Source organism: Pavona decussata, unplaced genomic scaffold, assembly GCF_977016875.1.
Source record: "Pavona decussata unplaced genomic scaffold, jaPavDecu1.1 SCAFFOLD_13, whole genome shotgun sequence".
NCBI classification, from domain to species: Eukaryota; Metazoa; Cnidaria; class Anthozoa; order Scleractinia; family Agariciidae; genus Pavona; species Pavona decussata.
The window spans coordinates 278,448-293,165 of record NW_028145436.1 but is presented as its reverse complement, the minus strand read 5'-3'; the positions used below and the strand labels follow the sequence as shown (position 1 = coordinate 293,165).

General features: G+C 38.7%; 1 long non-coding RNA gene across 6 annotated transcripts in view; it reads right to left on the bottom strand.

The window, feature by feature from the left end:
- The window catches only part of LOC146487729 (uncharacterized), a 56,477-nt gene that overhangs the window by 22,545 nt on the left and 19,214 nt on the right, over positions 1-14,718 (bottom strand). For 5 of the 6 annotated variants that reach the window (XR_014867774.1, XR_014867777.1, XR_014867766.1 and 2 more), the window contains 5 exons: positions 14,292-14,420; positions 10,727-10,810; positions 7,865-7,993; positions 4,300-4,383; positions 1,434-1,562 (listed from right to left, as the gene is read on the bottom strand). This is a non-coding gene — a long non-coding RNA (uncharacterized LOC146487729). The remainder of the gene's footprint in view (positions 1-1,433; positions 1,563-4,299; positions 4,384-7,864; positions 7,994-10,726; positions 10,811-14,291; positions 14,421-14,718) is intronic. The other variant, XR_014867768.1, reaches the window with a different exon arrangement.

Sequence of the window (14,718 nt, the reverse complement as noted above, 5' to 3'; positions counted from 1 at the left end):
TGGCTCTTTTAAGTGCTTGATAGTTTTAACTGCCTTTCTTGTTGAGATTTGGGTAATGTTAGGACAGGAATTAATCATTGCTTGTATCGTGCAATGAGCTTCATTCTGTAATTGCTGCAATGCCGGGCGCGGATATTAGTGTTTGTCACAAGCCGTTGTGTTTCTTGGCACAGCTATTTGGTTTTTTAGTTCTCTAGTAATCGTTGTAGCGTGTTATAGAGCTATGCAACGTGTCACAGTGATACTGAAAAGGCTTGAATTGTATTTAAATAACGAGTGTGTTTTTGCAAATGCTTCGCTCCACTGATATAGTGCGTTTGAATTGTGGAGGCTCAGTCAGTTTTCTCCCTTTGTTTGCAGCAGTGCATATAGACTGTGTTTTAAAATGACAGACAATATTTGCTTCAAGCTAAACAAGATGTTAACTCCATAAAAAGACCGTAAACATCTTAGAGGCAACTTTTTGTGTATTAAGCGGTCAAAAAATACAGGGAAATGTATGGAAAGTTCAAAACACGACTGGACGCTTTCCGTCACGGTTACACCCCTCCAATTTTTTTCTTAAAATCCTTTTTCTAGTGCCAAAAGTTTCCAATTCATGAATTTTTCAGAAGCGATGTTTTATGGAAATTATTTGACATCGGATTTCCATACAAACACTGTTATTTCAAGCCTGTTATTTTTCAGAAGCGATGTTTTATGAAAATTATTTGACATCGGATTTCCATACGAACACTGTTATTTCAAACCTGTTTGCCTACCCGTCAAAATGGCCTGGAAAACCGTGATAAGGCCTATTCTAGAAAGTAACTAAAGGTGGATTTCCACTGTCGCGTAAATTTTACGTGCGTACAGAAGTGAACTTAGCTGGTTTTTACGTACGTAAATAGAATAAGAAGCGATGTATGAGCAAAAAAGTTGAGTGCTGTTCAACTTCTTAAAGGTGGATTTCCACTGTCGCGTAAATTTTACGTGCGTACAGACGTGCATTGAGCTGGCTTTACGTACCTAAATAAAATAAGAAGCGATGTATCAGTCGCGTGCGTAAACGTAAAAAGTTGAATGCTGTTCAACTTTTTACATTTACGCACGCCGCTCATACATCGCGTCTTATTTTATTTACGTACGTAAAGCCAGCTCAATTCACGTCTGTACGCAGGTAAAATTTACGCCACAGTGGAACTCCACCTTAAGTCTGATTGTGTTGATTAGCTAGGTAAACTTACGGTATTTATCTGAAAGGACGTTTTCTCACAAAGAAGTGCGAAAATAACAACATAAGTTAAGCGATGGTTCTTGAAACGAACAACTTCACAGCTAGAATAATCAATGACATCGCTAATTCGAAAATATTTCGTTCTCGATCTAACGCAAACACGACAGTGAAATTAAAAGAAACAACATAAAATAAAACATGATTGTTCAAGACTTACTGAGACCTTTAAGTTGTTTTCCTGTCAGGTCCATTCGCTCCCCAGCAAAGTCACAACTGATACCGTTCTGTCGATCGCCTGAATCGCTGATCCACTGACCGCGCGCTTATTTCTCTTCGCAAAGAAGGCCTGAAAGTCAATGTAATCATCCTGTTAATGTGATCATCATGTTACATGTTGTCGCCGAAACGTCATGTTTTAATCTCGCTACTTTTTATTCTGAAATAATACAACAGTCCTGGCAAAAGAAACCTCTGACACCGCAGGTCTCTTATGCCAGCGGAGATGGTCTTGTGCTCAGTCCGACAAAGAGGGAGAGGAAAGCCGGCCCCTAGACCTTTTTAGGCAGACCCCTTTCGGCTAGCGCTCACATCTGATGTCTAAAATTGAGTTGCATCTACATATAACATGAACAGCTGTCTTCCAAGTGGTACGTCTTGAGGTACATGCTAAAACTCACAAAATGAATAAAGAAATACCTCGTTGTTTATTTCAACAAAATGGTCAGGCAATGATCAAAAGTATGAAAAGCTAGGGGGAAAAACACACTTGTGATTAGTTCACGTCAAGCGCATGCGCGAGCAGACCGGCTCAAAAATAAATTGTACGGGTCGACACTAAATTCGATGCGACCTTGTGGTGGAACAATCTGTTGAAATCGCGCCCGAATTTGGATCATCCGCTCTTCGTTCTTCACTTTTTATAATCTTTGTTTCCTGTTGTAAATATAAGTTCGATTTTTGTAAGGTTAAAAGTGTTTTAGCATCCGAAAACCACATTTTTGTCGATGGCGCGGCCGACCGGCGACGGGACGTTCTGTGGACTCTCTGGAAGCACAGAAGTTAAGCGGACGGAGTGGAGTGGATGTAGAAATCCTGTGCGGTTAACAAGATACGTCCACCAAACGTGGAAAATTGGTAAAGGGATAAGTCTGTTTAAAATAGACAACGATTTCGCGGCACATCTGCTTTCGCTGGAAATGGCAAAGGTCACCAACTGGCTTTGGATGAACTCGCGAGGATTTTCTAGATTTCAATCGTACTGTTTGTTCATATGGAATTCAACTGTCAAAAACGGAGAATTCGACGGACAAACAGCATCAAACATCAGTGTTTTGCTTTGGATGGAAAAAATTGTACAACAGTGAGACGCGAAGCGAATAAATATGAGATCAAATGTGCGAGTTAGTTGTAGTCTATTAGCGGGCTCGAATAGCGGGCAGTAGAAAAAAATCCAAAAGATTTGCGGCAAACTACAAAATCTATTGTAAGGTATTCATTTATCTATACAATTATGGTCATTTCGAACGGCAAACGCAGTTTTGATTTGCCACTATGGCAGAGTTTTCTCAAATGCATTCCAGCATCTCGGAAGGACGCTCAGTGGTGTTGTTACTAAACAGTCGCATCGCTTCTTGAAGCTTGCGGATTTCTCGTTCTTCGCCTTCTCGCTGGTCTAATAAAATCAGGTTATCGAGTGTACACACTATATAGGAAGTTTATCACTGAATGCTGATGAAATACTGGATTTAGGGAGCTTCTCGGCTTTTCGAACCGTGCGTAATAAAAAAAGGTCGATGCCGCGAGATATCGACATTGTACTAAAATAAAACCGTATACGTTCGCGTAAGTTCTGGCATTTCTTGAATGTCCAACCGGCGCTGCTAAAATCCCCATGTGTTTTACATGGACAGCCTTTTTGTTTCTTTCTGAAACGTGACCAAAACACTGGCCGGTCATGTCAGTTTTATTTTTATGCCAGCAAGTTATACTGAAGACTTGCCCGCCATATCCCGCCGGTGTTGTGTACTCGATTCTAATTGGTCCAAAAACAATTGGCTTGACAGCGCTTACGTTATCGCTCGCACATGCGCCGAACCGTGAAACTCTCCCTTTAACGACAAGAGAATCTTTTCATTATTTTAATTTTGTATTATAAAAGAAAAACGCTCAATGTATGATTGTGATTGTTCATTCTACCCAAGGCTTGGCATCCGTACAGATCGACGTTGTAGTTCAGTTTTTCATCTCAGTTAACCCTTTAACCTCTAATATCAAAGAACAAATTCTCCCATCTTGTCCCGTTACTTTTCTTATTAAAGTACTGTGGAGAAGTTATTAAAATACAGTCGAAACTGTATTAAGCGGTCACCCTCGGGGAATGGCTAAGTGACCGCTTACATACGTACATACATACATACATACATACATACACACATACATAAACTTTATTTAGACACGGTAAAAACATCAGTTACAAGACAAAAATTTAAAATTAAAACTGATTTACACGTTTGCCGTGTGGGAGTACGAGGAGGACAATTGGCGTTCTATCTCATTTCTAAAATTAGTAAAAGATCTAATGGCTCTGACGTTAGATGGAAGGCTGTTCCACAAATGTGCTCCACTGTAGCAGAAACTACGTTTCAAAAAATCGGTACGAGGCTTAGGCAGAGCCAATTTGTTGTCACTATTTCTAAGTCCACAGTCCGTGCTGAAGGGCTTAAATAGGCCTTTCAGGTACTCCGGAGACTGATCATTTAAAGTTTTAAACATGATTTTCAATTTTTGCTTCATCCTTCTGGTACAGAGATTATCCCCGGTGCCAGCTTACCGCGTAGGGCGGTAGCGCTAGAATAGTAATCTGACTTTGTTATGACCCGAATGGCGTGAGTTTGTAGTTTTTGTAATTTGCCAGCTAATTCGTTGCTGAGACCGTCCCACACAGGACAGAAATAATCAAAATATGGTTCAATAAGGGCTCCATATAGTAATATTGCTGTATTTTTCAAAAAAGCACAAAAAAATGCGATTATACCTTTCACATAGGCGATGAATTAATAGATACAGTACAAGACTACACTTACTTAGGAGCTCGCATTTCGTCTTCCGGAAATTTCACACTTTCGCTTGAACATCTTCGACAAAAAGCTCTTCATGCTTTCTTTAGTCTAAGACGACACACTGATTTTAGTACACTGAAACCTTCACTTGCATGTAAAATTTTTGACACAATGATTCAGCCAATTCTAACCTACAATAGTGAAGTGTGGGGTGCCTTTGTTAAATCAGATTTTAAGTCGTGGGAAGGCTCCAGAACTGAAAAAACACATTTACATTTCTGTAAACGCTATTTAGAAGTACATAATAAGTCATCCAACGTTGCATGTAGAGCTGAACTTGGCAGATTTCCTCTAATCGTTGACATAAATAAAAAGATACTTAATTTTACGTACACTACCTCCAAGGAAAGGATGAACATTCTATAGCACAACAATCCCTAAGAATATCTGTTGACCTTCATTATAGCGGTCAAACTAGCTTTTACTCCAGTCTCATGAAGATGAGTGAATACTATAATTGCCCCAACTTTAATTATTACACATTGAATGAAAATAACATCAAACAATATATAGATCTTATGAAAAAGAAATATATCTCTTATTGGCACCAAAGCCTTCAACACTCACAAAAACTCAGCTTTTATTACACAATCAAAAAAACTTTTGGCCCCTCTGCTTACCTAGTTCTCACAAGGAAAAACGCTTCTAGGAAAGCATTAGTGAAACTAAGAATAAGCAGCCACAAGCTTTTGATTGAAACAGGAAGATACGACAACATACCCCGTAATGAAAGGGTGTCTAATGTTTGCAACCGTAAAACCATTGAAGACGAAATTCATATTTTATTAGATTGCCCAAGTTACTCTTCTTTAAGAGATATGTTCTTTTCTAAAATAGAACCTAGCCTTCCATTAACACGACTATTAGTAAAAGAAACTTTACTATCGCATATAATGAACTCAACAGACTATTTTATAAACACTCAATTAATTTCATTTGTTACCTCGTGCTTCGAATTGAGAGATAAACTTCTCTCCGGAATGATTACTTGTACTGTATGAAAAGTTTAAAATAAGCAAAGACTTCAGTTACTTTATTTTATTTGATTGTATTTTAAGTTATCTTAAGAATTAGTTAACGAATCAATAATTAGCTATGAATAGCTTTTGCAATACTGTATTTGTTATAGTCATGCAAATAAAGCTTGTTATTGTTGTTGTTGTTGTATCGTCGCAAAAGAACGGCCTCGGTTTTTTAAGTGCACCTATGCCCGAGGAGATAATCTTGGCAGTCTTATTAACATGTTTGGACCACGAAAGATTTTGATCGATGTAAAGTCCTAAGGATTTGGTGTGGGGCACTCTATCAATTTCGTGACCTTCAATTTGTAAAGTAAGTGAATGGCCACTTGTAGTACTAGCCAGTCTCTGCCGTGAGCCTATTAACATTAATTCCGTTTTGGCAATATTCAGGCTGAGCTTATTTACATTGAGCCATTCATGAAGGTTAGCTAGTACTGCTTAGCTAATACCGCTTAATACAGGACCTCTAATATCAAAGAACAAATTCTCCTATCTTGTCCCGTTACTTTTCTTATAAAAAGTACTGTGGAGATTTTACAGGGCCGTACATAGCGCGGGGGCTGCCCCCTCCAGGAAAACTCAATTTGTTTCTAACATCACACTGATCACAAGAAAATCGACTAATTGACTGAAAAAATATTCCTTCGATGTGAATTCCAAATGACTATTTTGGAAAATCTTTTGAAGCAAAAGCCAGTACCAATAACCAGTTTTCTTATGAAAATAATGATTTTGTCAGTTTGGGCTGCCTATGGTTTAGAATTCGGTGTGTAAATAAAGACTAACAAGCCTACGTCACTTTCTGGGGCTTGTTTTAGCCTTTTTAAATCTAGCTTATACAAGTAGGTTCTTTTTTTAAAGGGGTGAATTGGTTTTAAAAGCCTGCGCTGCTCGCAAGTATTTGTAGCGGGTTTGGATTTAACCATCATATGTTCATCATCCGAGAGGTCATTTTCACCTAACGATTTTTCAGTTTCCTCTTTGAATTCTCTTCGTTTTGAGTATGACCTCTTATTCCGTGTGTTCAACGACGTTGTTGTTATACCACATAGGGCATTTCAGCTGGGTTTGGCTTGGCTCTTTTAAGTGCTTGATAGTTTTAACTGCCTTTCTTGTTGAGATTTGGGTAATGTTAGGACAGGAATTAATCATTGCTTGTATCGTGCAATGAGCTTCATTCTGTAATTGCTGCAATGCCGGGCGCGGATATTAGTGTTTGTCACAAGCCGTTGTGTTTCTTGGCACAGCTATTTGGTTTTTTAGTTCTCTAGTAATCGTTGTAGCGTGTTATAGAGCTATGCAACGTGTCACAGTGATACTGAAAAGGCTTGAATTGTATTTAAATAACGAGTGTGTTTTTGCAAATGCTTCGCTCCACTGATATAGTGCGTTTGAATTGTGGAGGCTCAGTCAGTTTTCTCCCTTTGTTTGCAGCAGCGCATATAGACTGTGTTTTAAAATGACAGACAATATTTGCTTCAAGCTAAACAAGATGTTAACTCCATAAAAAGACCGTAAACATCTTAGAGGCAACTTTTTGTGTATTAAGCGGTCAAAAAATACAGGGAAATGTATGGAAAGTTCAAAACACGACTGGACGCTTTCCGTCACGGTTACACCCCTCCAATTTTTTTCTTAAAATCCTTTTTCTAGTGCCAAAAGTTTCCAATTCATGAATTTTTCAGAAGCGATGTTTTATGGAAATTATTTGACATCGGATTTCCATACAAACACTGTTATTTCAAGCCTGTTATTTTTCAGAAGCGATGTTTTATGAAAATTATTTGACATCGGATTTCCATACGAACACTGTTATTTCAAACCTGTTTGCCTACCCGTCAAAATGGCCTGGAAAACCGTGATAAGGCCTATTCTAGAAAGTAACTAAAGGTGGATTTCCACTGTCGCGTAAATTTTACGTGCGTACAGAAGTGAACTTAGCTGGTTTTTACGTACGTAAATAGAATAAGAAGCGATGTATGAGCAAAAAAGTTGAGTGCTGTTCAACTTCTTAAAGGTGGATTTCCACTGTCGCGTAAATTTTACGTGCGTACAGACGTGCATTGAGCTGGCTTTACGTACCTAAATAAAATAAGAAGCGATGTATCAGTCGCGTGCGTAAACGTAAAAAGTTGAATGCTGTTCAACTTTTTACATTTACGCACGCCGCTCATACATCGCGTCTTATTTTATTTACGTACGTAAAGCCAGCTCAATTCACGTCTGTACGCAGGTAAAATTTACGCCACAGTGGAACTCCACCTTAAGTCTGATTGTGTTGATTAGCTAGGTAAACTTACGGTATTTATCTGAAAGGACGTTTTCTCACAAAGAAGTGCGAAAATAACAACATAAGTTAAGCGATGGTTCTTGAAACGAACAACTTCACAGCTAGAATAATCAATGACATCGCTAATTCGAAAATATTTCGTTCTCGATCTAACGCAAACACGACAGTGAAATTAAAAGAAACAACATAAAATAAAACATGATTGTTCAAGACTTACTGAGACCTTTAAGTTGTTTTCCTGTCAGGTCCATTCGCTCCCCAGCAAAGTCACAACTGATACCGTTCTGTCGATCGCCTGAATCGCTGATCCACTGACCGCGCGCTTATTTCTCTTCGCAAAGAAGGCCTGAAAGTCAATGTAATCATCCTGTTAATGTGATCATCATGTTACATGTTGTCGCCGAAACGTCATGTTTTAATCTCGCTACTTTTTATTCTGAAATAATACAACAGTCCTGGCAAAAGAAACCTCTGACACCGCAGGTCTCTTATGCCAGCGGAGATGGTCTTGTGCTCAGTCCGACAAAGAGGGAGAGGAAAGCCGGCCCCTAGACCTTTTTAGGCAGACCCCTTTCGGCTAGCGCTCACATCTGATGTCTAAAATTGAGTTGCATCTACATATAACATGAACAGCTGTCTTCCAAGTGGTACGTCTTGAGGTACATGCTAAAACTCACAAAATGAATAAAGAAATACCTCGTTGTTTATTTCAACAAAATGGTCAGGCAATGATCAAAAGTATGAAAAGCTAGGGGGAAAAACACACTTGTGATTAGTTCACGTCAAGCGCATGCGCGAGCAGACCGGCTCAAAAATAAATTGTACGGGTCGACACTAAATTCGATGCGACCTTGTGGTGGAACAATCTGTTGAAATCGCGCCCGAATTTGGATCATCCGCTCTTCGTTCTTCACTTTTTATAATCTTTGTTTCCTGTTGTAAATATAAGTTCGATTTTTGTAAGGTTAAAAGTGTTTTAGCATCCGAAAACCACATTTTTGTCGATGGCGCGGCCGACCGGCGACGGGACGTTCTGTGGACTCTCTGGAAGCACAGAAGTTAAGCGGACGGAGTGGAGTGGATGTAGAAATCCTGTGCGGTTAACAAGATACGTCCACCAAACGTGGAAAATTGGTAAAGGGATAAGTCTGTTTAAAATAGACAACGATTTCGCGGCACATCTGCTTTCGCTGGAAATGGCAAAGGTCACCAACTGGCTTTGGATGAACTCGCGAGGATTTTCTAGATTTCAATCGTACTGTTTGTTCATATGGAATTCAACTGTCAAAAACGGAGAATTCGACGGACAAACAGCATCAAACATCAGTGTTTTGCTTTGGATGGAAAAAATTGTACAACAGTGAGACGCGAAGCGAATAAATATGAGATCAAATGTGCGAGTTAGTTGTAGTCTATTAGCGGGCTCGAATAGCGGGCAGTAGAAAAAAATCCAAAAGATTTGCGGCAAACTACAAAATCTATTGTAAGGTATTCATTTATCTATACAATTATGGTCATTTCGAACGGCAAACGCAGTTTTGATTTGCCACTATGGCAGAGTTTTCTCAAATGCATTCCAGCATCTCGGAAGGACGCTCAGTGGTGTTGTTACTAAACAGTCGCATCGCTTCTTGAAGCTTGCGGATTTCTCGTTCTTCGCCTTCTCGCTGGTCTAATAAAATCAGGTTATCGAGTGTACACACTATATAGGAAGTTTATCACTGAATGCTGATGAAATACTGGATTTAGGGAGCTTCTCGGCTTTTCGAACCGTGCGTAATAAAAAAAGGTCGATGCCGCGAGATATCGACATTGTACTAAAATAAAACCGTATACGTTCGCGTAAGTTCTGGCATTTCTTGAATGTCCAACCGGCGCTGCTAAAATCCCCATGTGTTTTACATGGACAGCCTTTTTGTTTCTTTCTGAAACGTGACCAAAACACTGGCCGGTCATGTCAGTTTTATTTTTATGCCAGCAAGTTATACTGAAGACTTGCCCGCCATATCCCGCCGGTGTTGTGTACTCGATTCTAATTGGTCCAAAAACAATTGGCTTGACAGCGCTTACGTTATCGCTCGCACATGCGCCGAACCGTGAAACTCTCCCTTTAACGACAAGAGAATCTTTTCATTATTTTAATTTTGTATTATAAAAGAAAAACGCTCAATGTATGATTGTGATTGTTCATTCTACCCAAGGCTTGGCATCCGTACAGATCGACGTTGTAGTTCAGTTTTTCATCTCAGTTAACCCTTTAACCTCTAATATCAAAGAACAAATTCTCCCATCTTGTCCCGTTACTTTTCTTATTAAAGTACTGTGGAGAAGTTATTAAAATACAGTCGAAACTGTATTAAGCGGTCACCCTCGGGGAATGGCTAAGTGACCGCTTACATACGTACATACATACATACATACATACACACATACATAAACTTTATTTAGACACGGTAAAAACATCAGTTACAAGACAAAAATTTAAAATTAAAACTGATTTACACGTTTGCCGTGTGGGAGTACGAGGAGGACAATTGGCGTTCTATCTCATTTCTAAAATTAGTAAAAGATCTAATGGCTCTGACGTTAGATGGAAGGCTGTTCCACAAATGTGCTCCACTGTAGCAGAAACTACGTTTCAAAAAATCGGTACGAGGCTTAGGCAGAGCCAATTTGTTGTCACTATTTCTAAGTCCACAGTCCGTGCTGAAGGGCTTAAATAGGCCTTTCAGGTACTCCGGAGACTGATCATTTAAAGTTTTAAACATGATTTTCAATTTTTGCTTCATCCTTCTGGTACAGAGATTATCCCCGGTGCCAGCTTACCGCGTAGGGCGGTAGCGCTAGAATAGTAATCTGACTTTGTTATGACCCGAATGGCGTGAGTTTGTAGTTTTTGTAATTTGCCAGCTAATTCGTTGCTGAGACCGTCCCACACAGGACAGAAATAATCAAAATATGGTTCAATAAGGGCTCCATATAGTAATATTGCTGTATTTTTCAAAAAAGCACAAAAAAATGCGATTATACCTTTCACATAGGCGATGAATTAATAGATACAGTACAAGACTACACTTACTTAGGAGCTCGCATTTCGTCTTCCGGAAATTTCACACTTTCGCTTGAACATCTTCGACAAAAAGCTCTTCATGCTTTCTTTAGTCTAAGACGACACACTGATTTTAGTACACTGAAACCTTCACTTGCATGTAAAATTTTTGACACAATGATTCAGCCAATTCTAACCTACAATAGTGAAGTGTGGGGTTCCTTTGTTAAATCAGATTTTAAGTCGTGGGAAGGCTCCAGAACTGAAAAAACACATTTACATTTCTGTAAACGCTATTTAGAAGTACATAATAAGTCATCCAACGTTGCATGTAGAGCTGAACTTGGCAGATTTCCTCTAATCGTTGACATAAATAAAAAGATACTTAATTTTACGTACACTACCTCCAAGGAAAGGATGAACATTCTATAGCACAACAATCCCTAAGAATATCTGTTGACCTTCATTATAGCGGTCAAACTAGCTTTTACTCCAGTCTCATGAAGATGAGTGAATACTATAATTGCCCCAACTTTAATTATTACACATTGAATGAAAATAACATCAAACAATATATAGATCTTATGAAAAAGAAATATATCTCTTATTGGCACCAAAGCCTTCAACACTCACAAAAACTCAGCTTTTATTACACAATCAAAAAAACTTTTGGCCCCTCTGCTTACCTAGTTCTCACAAGGAAAAACGCTTCTAGGAAAGCATTAGTGAAACTAAGAATAAGCAGCCACAAGCTTTTGATTGAAACAGGAAGATACGACAACATACCCCGTAATGAAAGGGTGTCTAATGTTTGCAACCGTAAAACCATTGAAGACGAAATTCATATTTTATTAGATTGCCCAAGTTACTCTTCTTTAAGAGATATGTTCTTTTCTAAAATAGAACCTAGCCTTCCATTAACACGACTATTAGTAAAAGAAACTTTACTATCGCATATAATGAACTCAACAGACTATTTTATAAACACTCAATTAATTTCATTTGTTACCTCGTGCTTCGAATTGAGAGATAAACTTCTCTCCGGAATGATTACTTGTACTGTATGAAAAGTTTAAAATAAGCAAAGACTTCAGTTACTTTATTTTATTTGATTGTATTTTAAGTTATCTTAAGAATTAGTTAACGAATCAATAATTAGCTATGAATAGCTTTTGCAATACTGTATTTGTTATAGTCATGCAAATAAAGCTTGTTATTGTTGTTGTTGTTGTATCGTCGCAAAAGAACGGCCTCGGTTTTTTAAGTGCACCTATGCCAGAGGAGATAATCTTGGCAGTCTTATTAACATGTTTGGACCACGAAAGATTTTGATCGATGTAAAGTCCTAAGGATTTGGTGTGGGGCACTCTATCAATTTCGTGACCTTCAATTTGTAAAGTAAGTGAATGGCCACTTGTAGTACTAGCCAGTCTCTGCCGTGAGCCTATTAACATTAATTCCGTTTTGGCAATATTCAGGCTGAGCTTATTTACATTGAGCCATTCATGAAGGTTAGCTAGTACTGCTTAGCTAATACCGCTTAATACAGGACCTCTAATATCAAAGAACAAATTCTCCTATCTTGTCCCGTTACTTTTCTTATAAAAAGTACTGTGGAGATTTTACAGGGCCGTACATAGCGCGGGGGCTGCCCCCTCCAGGAAAACTCAATTTGTTTCTAACATCACACTGATCACAAGAAAATCGACTAATTGACTGAAAAAATATTCCTTCGATGTGAATTCCAAATGACTATTTTGGAAAATCTTTTGAAGCAAAAGCCAGTACCAATAACCAGTTTTCTTATGAAAATAATGATTTTGTCAGTTTGGGCTGCCTATGGTTTAGAATTCGGTGTGTAAATAAAGACTAACAAGCCTACGTCACTTTCTGGGGCTTGTTTTAGCCTTTTTAAATCTAGCTTATACAAGTAGGTTCTTTTTTTAAAGGGGTGAATTGGTTTTAAAAGCCTGCGCTGCTCGCAAGTATTTGTAGCGGGTTTGGATTTAACCATCATATGTTCATCATCCGAGAGGTCATTTTCACCTAACGATTTTTCAGTTTCCTCTTTGAATTCTCTTCGTTTTGAGTATGACCTCTTATTCCGTGTGTTCAACGACGTTGTTGTTATACCACATAGGGCATTTCAGCTGGGTTTGGCTTGGCTCTTTTAAGTGCTTGATAGTTTTAACTGCCTTTCTTGTTGAGATTTGGGTAATGTTAGGACAGGAATTAATCATTGCTTGTATCGTGCAATGAGCTTCATTCTGTAATTGCTGCAATGCCGGGCGCGGATATTAGTGTTTGTCACAAGCCGTTGTGTTTCTTGGCACAGCTATTTGGTTTTTTAGTTCTCTAGTAATCGTTGTAGCGTGTTATAGAGCTATGCAACGTGTCACAGTGATACTGAAAAGGCTTGAATTGTATTTAAATAACGAGTGTGTTTTTGCAAATGCTTCGCTCCACTGATATAGTGCGTTTGAATTGTGGAGGCTCAGTCAGTTTTCTCCCTTTGTTTGCAGCAGTGCATATAGACTGTGTTTTAAAATGACAGACAATATTTGCTTCAAGCTAAACAAGATGTTAACTCCATAAAAAGACCGTAAACATCTTAGAGGCAACTTTTTGTGTATTAAGCGGTCAAAAAATACAGGGAAATGTATGGAAAGTTCAAAACACGACTGGACGCTTTCCGTCACGGTTACACCCCTCCAATTTTTTTCTTAAAATCCTTTTTCTAGTGCCAAAAGTTTCCAATTCATGAATTTTTCAGAAGCGATGTTTTATGGAAATTATTTGACATCGGATTTCCATACAAACACTGTTATTTCAAGCCTGTTATTTTTCAGAAGCGATGTTTTATGAAAATTATTTGACATCGGATTTCCATACGAACACTGTTATTTCAAACCTGTTTGCCTACCCGTCAAAATGGCCTGGAAAACCGTGATAAGGCCTATTCTAGAAAGTAACTAAAGGTGGATTTCCACTGTCGCGTAAATTTTACGTGCGTACAGAAGTGAACTTAGCTGGTTTTTACGTACGTAAATAGAATAAGAAGCGATGTATGAGCAAAAAAGTTGAGTGCTGTTCAACTTCTTAAAGGTGGATTTCCACTGTCGCGTAAATTTTACGTGCGTACAGACGTGCATTGAGCTGGCTTTACGTACCTAAATAAAATAAGAAGCGATGTATCAGTCGCGTGCGTAAACGTAAAAAGTTGAATGCTGTTCAACTTTTTACATTTACGCACGCCGCTCATACATCGCGTCTTATTTTATTTACGTACGTAAAGCCAGCTCAATTCACGTCTGTACGCAGGTAAAATTTACGCCACAGTGGAACTCCACCTTAAGTCTGATTGTGTTGATTAGCTAGGTAAACTTACGGTATTTATCTGAAAGGACGTTTTCTCACAAAGAAGTGCGAAAATAACAACATAAGTTAAGCGATGGTTCTTGAAACGAACAACTTCACAGCTAGAATAATCAATGACATCGCTAATTCGAAAATATTTCGTTCTCGATCTAACGCAAACACGACAGTGAAATTAAAAGAAACAACATAAAATAAAACATGATTGTTCAAGACTTACTGAGACCTTTAAGTTGTTTTCCTGTCAGGTCCATTCGCTCCCCAGCAAAGTCACAACTGATACCGTTCTGTCGATCGCCTGAATCGCTGATCCACTGACCGCGCGCTTATTTCTCTTCGCAAAGAAGGCCTGAAAGTCAATGTAATCATCCTGTTAATGTGATCATCATGTTACATGTTGTCGCCGAAACGTCATGTTTTAATCTCGCTACTTTTTATTCTGAAATAATACAACAGTCCTGGCAAAAGAAACCTCTGACACCGCAGGTCTCTTATGCCAGCGGAGATGGTCTTGTGCTCAGTCCGACAAAGAGGGAGAGGAAAGCCGGCCCCTAGACCTTTTTAGGCAGACCCCTTTCGGCTAGCGCTCACATCTGATGTCTAAAATTGAGTTGCATCTACATATAACATGAACAGCTGTCTTCCAA